General features: G+C 43.4%; 1 pseudogene; it reads left to right on the top strand.

The window, feature by feature from the left end:
• Positions 1-1363: 1363 nt before the first annotated feature.
• LOC115311513 lies at positions 1364-1969 on the top strand (annotated as a pseudogene).
• Positions 1970-8405: the final 6436 nt, after the last annotated feature.

The following is an 8405-nucleotide window of genomic DNA, read 5'->3' as shown; positions in this document are numbered from 1 at the left end:
TAGAAGTCCCTGACTGATGCGACGGATAATCTGAAGAGGTGATATAGGCGTTCCACAAAAAGTTCATTAACAGCAAAAAATAAGTCCGGCCATTATTCCTCCCCTTTGTGCTATCTCTCACATTCTGAAAAAAAAAAAGTTGCGGGGCGTTACAACGTCCCGGTTGTTTTTTTTTTTTTTTTTTTCAGCCCCGAATAAGCTTTCGTCATTGTGAGGCGAATCAATGCTCCAGACAGAGATAGTGAGGAATGCAAAAAGAAACACAAAAATAGGTTTCTTGAATGCACAGCCTCTGTCATCTATGACATTCCACTAACCTGTGGGTGCAGTGATGCCAATTTAGCGGATTTGCCGCTAAATCTGTCGGATTTTATTTTTTTCTGACGGGGGAAAAATTTGTCTAGCGGCTAGCGGATTTTTTGACGGGCCATTTTCATACATGGCGGATTTCTGGCGGATGCCTCACGCAGTGCACCGATTCAAAATCGCCCTGCGAAAAACTGTTTCCGTGTCCTCTAAAAATGCAGAGATGGTTTAACTTCAGCAGGGTAGGAGAGCTCCTGGTCACTCGCTGCGGCCGTCTCAGACAAACAAATCCGTGATTTGTTTGTCTTTTCTTGGCCCACATTTCAAGGCGGATCTGGCACAGTACATTGCGGACAGCTATTACAGCTTGATCATTAATGTGTCGATCGACGTCAGTGTCACGAAGTCAACGATTGTGACCATATTCCTTAACTTGTGCGCCTTGGAAGTGTACACGGCAGATCGAATTGTGGCGGCCGTGAAATCCGCTCTGATGGAGTGCTGTCTTAAACTGGAAAGGATGAGAGGCATAGGGACAGATAACGCGACCGTTATGACAGGAGTCAATAATGGCGTTCATCGGAAGTTGAGAGCTGAGGCTCCCTGCCTCGTACTGATCCGTTGCGTCTGCCTCACTTTGCAGCTAGCCACGTCGGCCGCTACGGCGGAAGCATTGCCGAGAAACGTGGAATACCTAATAAGGGAAACGTGCCACTGGTTCGCAAGATCCCCTGCCCGGCAACTTGCGTACAAGGAGCTGTACGGTCTGATAAATGACGGCGATGAACAGATTGTGCAAGCATGCAGGACGCGGTGGCTATTCCTCGAAATAGCTGTATCAAGGATCGTAGATCAGTGGATTGAATTGAAGACGCACTTCGAGATGGCGAGGCGCACAGAAAAGTGCTGTGCGGCAAAGGTGCTGTATGGTATGTATGAAAACCAGATCAATCTGAGGTACTTGCCTTTTTTGAGACCGATTCTGAAAGGCGTTCAGAAGGTTAACAAGGCATTCGAGGCGAAAGATGTAGATCAAACAAAGCTGCTGAAAGACCTCATGACTTTGCTTTCGAGCTTGGTTCAAAAAGTCGTAATTCCTACAGAGCAGGTGGACGTCCTGACGTACAGACTTGACGACCATTTAAATCCCAAGCCATATCTGGGCTACCTGTTTGAGACGTACGTTGACAACATGAAGGCTGAAAAGACCAACGGGTTCTCTCTCGCAGATGAAGCTTTGATGCGAGAAAGCTGCATGAGGTTTATTACCACGCTAGTAGATCAAATCAGACAGCGACTTCCCGACAACATCACAGTTCTCCGGAAGACATCACTTTTATCGGTTGCAAGCACTTTTTGCGTCATGAAGGAGCCATTGATTCATCTGCTGAAAGCAATGACAGTGCCCGGCCCTAAAACAATCGAAAAAATTCAAAACCAGTGGAGCAAAATCACCCTCCTTAACTGGGAGCAAATATCGTCCGCAGTCTTTCTGGTTTGAAGTTCACTCCTATAAGGACACCTGTGGCGAAGACCCGTTCGCCGACTTGGCTGGATTTGCCATGTCGATGCTGGTGCTGCCCTACTCAAATGCCGAAGTAGAGAGGACGTTTAGTCAGCTTAACATAATAAAATCTAAGCTGAGGATCAAGCTGAACCCTGAAACAACAAACGCCATCCTCGTCGTAAGAGCGGGGCTGAAGCGACACAAGAAGAGTTGCTTTGATTACGAACTTACTGTGGGGGCTGTTACTGCAATCGGCACATCTGCAAACGTATGTGCAACCAAGCCACCTTTCTGGTCCCCCAACAAGTACCATCGGTCCAGTGGAGATGGTGTCAGACGACCACAGCGGTGACAAAGACCTCGATGTGTTTTTCGGTGACCTGCGAGTTCTTTTTTTCTTTTTTTCATAAGTGTGAACACATAGCTTTTAGCCTCATCTGTGATGAGGTTGACGGCAACCGCAGCACTGAAGCCTCTAGTGTTCTAGTTCACCCTTTGGAAGAATCTTTTATATGTTATTTAAGCTCTCATAGTTTTGAGGACTCTTTTAAAAGGGTGATTTCATTTGAATTCGACCAAACTTGTCGGGGGGGGGGGGGGGGGGGGGTCTTTAGATTTAATCGTAAAAAATATATATGATACCCGAATCCTTGTGATGAAATAAACTGCCTTTGAAAAAAATTAGAATTGTATAGTTTGAGAGAAAAAAATTCTGAGGCGCTGCAGGGTAGAACACGTCAAATTCCCAATTTGATTTTATCTCGACTTTAGCCGCCATTTACAAAATATCGAATTCTTGCAGAATTATTATATTTATTACGCAATATTTACGCAGACTTGGCTATTTTTAGAGGTAAATTTCTGTCTTCTGTTATTTTAAATTAATTTTCTAAAAAATCTCAAACATGCAACCTAGAGCAAGTGTGACGCAACTTCGGACAGCTATATAAAACGAACGGTAGGGCGCAATGACGTGAGACAGATATCTGTGCGTAGCTATCAATGTAAGCTATCGATTGACATGTATTTTCTGGTTATTGTGTTTACCGTGTTGTTTTTATTCTGCCACAAATATAGACAAAAATGAAAAATATGCAAATTTTGAAGTCAATTTTCTCAAAAAAGCCATTTTTTATTTCGTTCATACTTTTTTAATTTATTGCCCAGATTCTGCTTAATAACCGGGTATAAATATTGCTTGACCTTTTTTTGTTGTAGTTTTAGGACAACCAGTTGAATAAGTCATTTTTATCGCGTAATACCAACCTCCGGCTCCGGTATGCGGGCTTCACCGCAACATTGATAATTGGCTCAGCAATATCAGATTTCACTGACAACCACTTTACCTCGTTGCATTCCTAGTAATATACTTTTTACAAAAAAAGAAATGTCACAAAAAAATGACAGAAGGCAAGTGGCGTAGGCAAATTTTTTTTTCTCTTTCAAACTTTTTTAATTGATTTCCCGTGTGTTGCTTACCAGCTGGGTATGCACGTTTTCTGGCGCTTTTCTTTATGTTTGTTTTTACATCAAAAGAAAGAGCCATGTTCGTTACATCAGTTGCAACTGGTCCAGTTGTTAGGTGAAGTAGAGGTTCAGTAACCTCTTCGCGAGCGCCAGCAAAAGGCTGCGATTCTTATCATGAAGATTACCATGCGACTCTTAGTTGACCTCGGCGTGCGCCGTTGCAAGAGGGTTATACTAATCTTGTTAGAGTGGAACTCGCGTCGTCACAGGCTGTCGCAATGCATCACAGCGAAGTGGAACTGTGTGAAGCAGTCCTTGTCCTTCTCCCAATAAATTTATGGGCGGAAGCTTGAGACTCTTTGGTGCCCGAAGTTTCTGTAGCTCGGCTGGGTCAAGTTTGTCAAAAGGAGAAAACAAATGCAGTAAACACTAGACATTATCACGCCGGTCGATGGAGTCGTAACTGTATACATACAGCTTTTGCGGATACTTATTTGTTTCAAGGGTGGCAAGTTATCACTAGTACAAACATGGCCACAGTGTCGGCAAGAGCATCAGAACAAAAAGGAAGGTTTGGTTGGCTTATCATTTTGTGTCTTCGTTGCAGCGCTTTTCTCCGGAACTAATGTTTGTAGTCCTCTTTGAGCCCCTGGTGCTATGGTCTGTCTGTTTCTCTTATCCATTATTTATTTTTACTTGTAAGCGAATAACACGCACCATGACATTTCTGGCGTCCTTAGGTTGATTCGCTAATCAGTGTCTATATTTGACAAACTCATCTAGTATAAGAGAATAAAAAAAATATAAGAGGGCTTGCAGCAATGAAATTGTATAAGAGAACTGCGGAACTGCGTCGAAAGCAGAAAGCCGGAACCTCCCGAGGAATGAACGCGTTATTTTGAACTCAGTCATGGCTGCAGTTCTCAGCTTTAAAAGAAAGAGTTGCGCGGACTACTTCGAGAGACATAAGCGAAGGGTATACCGCAACCGACGTTTTCGTTATGTCACCGATCTCAACGTAGACGCCTTGAAGATGATCCTGCCTCCATCGAAAGCCGCGGCTCTTGCGTTGGATGACGTGCTCTGCCAGAACTGCTTCCAGTACACCGGTGAGAAGCTTTCATCATCTGTCAGTGATCCATGCTCGAGCTCTCCAGCAAGCTGCATCGAAGAGCACGAAGTAGTGGAAGGTCTTAACGAAGAGATTTCTGCTGCTGGGCTTGAAACAACTCCTTTGCGCATGCCTTCTACAGTAAACCCGAAAAGCCGTCAGGCATATGCTGAAAGAAAACAGCGGGAGATTGAAGGATCACACAGCCGACAGGTACGAAAAAAGTTGGCGACTGCATATACCTTGGAGCCAAGTGGGTCAAGTTCTCGCAGTGATCAACCATGCCTCGGCTGCGACGGGTGGTGGACAAACATCAGAGAGGCCTTTGTGAAGGCGGCATCTTACCAGGAGAGATGTCAGCTCCTCACGCTTGTGCCCAAGGGCGTAGCCACTATGGAGGTAGAACGGCTAATTCCTGAGGCATCGAAGTACCTTCTGAAGAAATCAAAGCAGCTTCGTGAACGGTTCGGCGTATGGGAGCGTCCGGAGCCTTATCACGGTGGAAGCATAAGCGAGGACACCATACGGGCAGCCACGCAATATTACACCGACGACGATCTCGACTGTTCTCGGCAGAGCCCAAACAAAAAAGATGCTGTTAAGCTTCTGAAGGATGGCGAAGAACATGTGGTCGTGAAGCGGTATATGACAAGGTCTGTCCGAGAGAAGTACAGGCTGTTTAAGGAAGCAAACCCGGACTCAAAATTAGGTCTGACTAAATTTTACTCGCTGCTGCCAAAGTGGGTCAAGCTAAACCCTGAACAGACTGTCTGTGCATGTGTGTGCTGTACAAATTTCGATTTGTGCTTTTCCACCCTGAACAGCATGCGAGAAGAAAAAATAACAAAAGAGGAGATTCTTGCTTTGTGCCTCTGCCCTGAACCCTCGTCCGAATGTTTCAGAGGCGAATGCAAAGACTGCCCCTCGACTGACAGACTCTCCTTAGAATCATTGGAAATGGTGCCTGAAGAGGAAATTACATTTTTCACGTGGGAGAATGGTAATTTGATAAGCAAGACTGCCGACTCCAGCGCCTTTTTGAAAGAGCTACTTAAATGGGCCACAAGGTTTTCCACGCACGATTTTATTCGTAGGACACAACGGGAAGCCATACGGATTGAGAAGTCTAGTGTGACCTCAAGACACATCGTCATGCACTTCGATTTTGCGGAGAACTGGACGGTAATTTTGCCACACGAGATACAGGAGTACCACTGGCACAAGCGTCAGCTCTCTGTTTTCACGTGTGTGGTTTCCACGTCGCAAGGCTCAAAATGCTTCGGCGTTGTCTGTGAGGACTTATGTCATGACACTTCCCATGCGCTGCTGGCTCTGAGACTTATAGAAGACTGGCTGGAGGAGCACATCCCAGTTTATGCTTCACTAACGTACATATCCGACGGGGCACCTGCTCATTTTAAAAATAGATTTCAGCTGCATGAGTTCGAACGAGTGGGCCATACCCAATTGAAGTGGATATTTTCTGCCTCTGGGCATGGTAAAAACTCTTGTGACGGGGTTGGAGGGCTTCTCAAACACCACGCAACGGTGCACAACCTCCGTTCACCGGAGGAGCAGCTCGTCCGAACATCAGTAGATTTTGTGGACAAGGTTGGAAGGCGTGTCAAAAACGTAACTCTCATGAACTTAACCGAGAAGGAGGTGAGTGACTTCCGCAGAATCAAGAAAACACAGTGGAGTTGCGTACCGACTCGGAAAGGCATCCGCGCTTCGCACGTGTGGCGACGCGAAAGGGGCGAAGTGCAGCTTGAGCGAACTGTTCTATCTTCGTCTTAATGCATGAACCTCTGTGGTGCACGTGCGGAACTCTCAGATGATCTACGGCTTTGTTTTGTTTTGTTGTTAAAGCCTCTTCTTGTGCATTTGCGCTTCTGTGAAAAATTATGTGTTTCTATAGGTGTGCCTTGTTAACCCAAATAAATTACTCAATAAATAGAGTGATTTTGTTAAACTGTTACCTATGAATGTTTTATTGCATACTGCCAACAAAAGAGTATGATTACTGTAAGCTGAAAAGCAACTTCCGATATGCTGTGCGTAGCCCAAAAAATTTAAACGTATGCAACAAGTAGTCCAAAAGCCGAAGGATGGACAAAATGTAGTCAATTTTTTTTTTCACGTACCTCGGAATACTAAGGGCCAATGAAGGATAGGCGAAAGAATGCCATGCGGTAAATTTAAAAAATTCGAGCCAATTTTCCGATAATGTTTGTATAAAATAAAGATTGTCCGAAACGCATAAACGGGGATATTGTTTTTCTGGACTGGATAGTGCCGTTGAATGCAACCCGACATGATCGAAACGGATGAAACGTCTTGGATCTCTCCACTCGCTTAGGCTAGTTAACATTGATGTTAACTAAATTTACTTTTGTTGTTGTTTATCACGGCACAATGTTCAAACAAATAATTTAAATATATAAGTTTCGTGCAACCTCAGTAGTAAAACGTTGTCGTGGCGACGTTCGAAAATGCAAGCTGTGACTTCGCAGACATCACTTCGTCAATTCAGCCATCTCTCATTTCTTTATGACGTTACTGATTTTTTTAAAAATATATTAGTAAAAATTCAACGGGGTAAAGTAGTTTTCAGTGAAATCTGATATTGCTGAGCCAATTATCAATGTTGCGGTGAAGCCCGCATACCGGAGCCGGAGGTTGGTATTACGCGATAAAAATGACTTATTCAACTGGTTGTCCTAAAACTACAACAAAAAAAGGTCAAGCAATATTTATACCCGGTTATTAAGCAGAATTTGGGCAATAAATTAAAAAAGTATGAACGAAATAAAAAATGGCTTTTTTGAGAAAATTGACTTCAAAATTTGCATATTTTTCATTTTTGTCTATATTTGTGGCAGAATAAAAACAACACGGTAAACACAATAACCAGAAAATACATGTCAATCGATAGCTTACATTGATAGCTACGCACAGATATCTGTCTCACGTCATTGCGCCCTACCGTTCGTTTTATATAGCTGTCCGAAGTTGCGTCACACTTGCTCTAGGTTGCATGTTTGAGATTTTTTAGAAAATTAATTTAAAATAACAGAAGACAGAAATTTACCTCTAAGAATAGCCAAGTCTGCGTAAATATTGCGTAATAAATATAATAATTCTGCAAGAATTCGATATTTTGTAAATGGCGGCTAAAGTCGAGATAAAATCAAATTGGGAATTTGACGTGTTCTACCCTGCAGCGCCTCAGAATTTTTTTCTCTCAAACTATACAATTCTAATTTTTTTCAAAGGCAGTTTCTTTCATCACAAGGATTCGGGTATCATATATTTTTTTACGATTAAATCTAAAGACCCCCCCCCCCCCCCGACAAGTTTGGTCGAATTCAAATGAAATCACCCAAAAATAATAACGGTATTTATCAAAGAAAATTTCACATTTTTTTTCTTTTTTAAATAAGATAGGTTTTAGCGGTACATTTAGCGGATATGTTTTAGAATGTAGCGGAATCTGGCGGATTTCTTATTACTTTTTAGCGGATTTCTGACCCCCAGCGATGGCAACACTGTGTGGGCGCACCAACGTAAAGCAAACAAGCCGCTGTGTAAATGCTCGAAATAAGCCAATCATGCAACAAGTGACCATCTAGACGCTACCATCGCAACAATGGTGGCTGATTAGGTTCCAACGGCTGTTGTGGCCACCCTTGGGGCATTCCCACTGACCGCGATCTCTACTTCCGGCTTCACTTGGAATTTTGGCTGGCTTGTGCCTGTGTGTCGCCCCATTTAGTTCCTACCTCCATGGTTCCGATTGTCTTATCAATGCTTCACTAACACAAAATCGTCTTCTCAACTCCTCGGAAGAGAATAGCGTTTGGCTAGGGACAGGGCAGTGTTGGACAAACTACTCGATAAAAGTATTTAAGTTAAGTTACTAAACGCCTGCTTCGTAAAATATTTAAAATACTACTCAAGTTACTTTCACTGTAAAGTATCTTGAGCAGAGTACAAATACTTAGAAATGTAAAT

Source organism: Ixodes scapularis, unplaced genomic scaffold (genome assembly GCF_016920785.2).
Source record: "Ixodes scapularis isolate PalLabHiFi unplaced genomic scaffold, ASM1692078v2 PGA_scaffold4__175_contigs__length_147842914, whole genome shotgun sequence".
Lineage (NCBI taxonomy): Eukaryota > Metazoa > Arthropoda > Arachnida > Ixodida > Ixodidae > Ixodes > Ixodes scapularis.
This window is presented reverse-complemented; position numbering and strand designations above follow the sequence as displayed.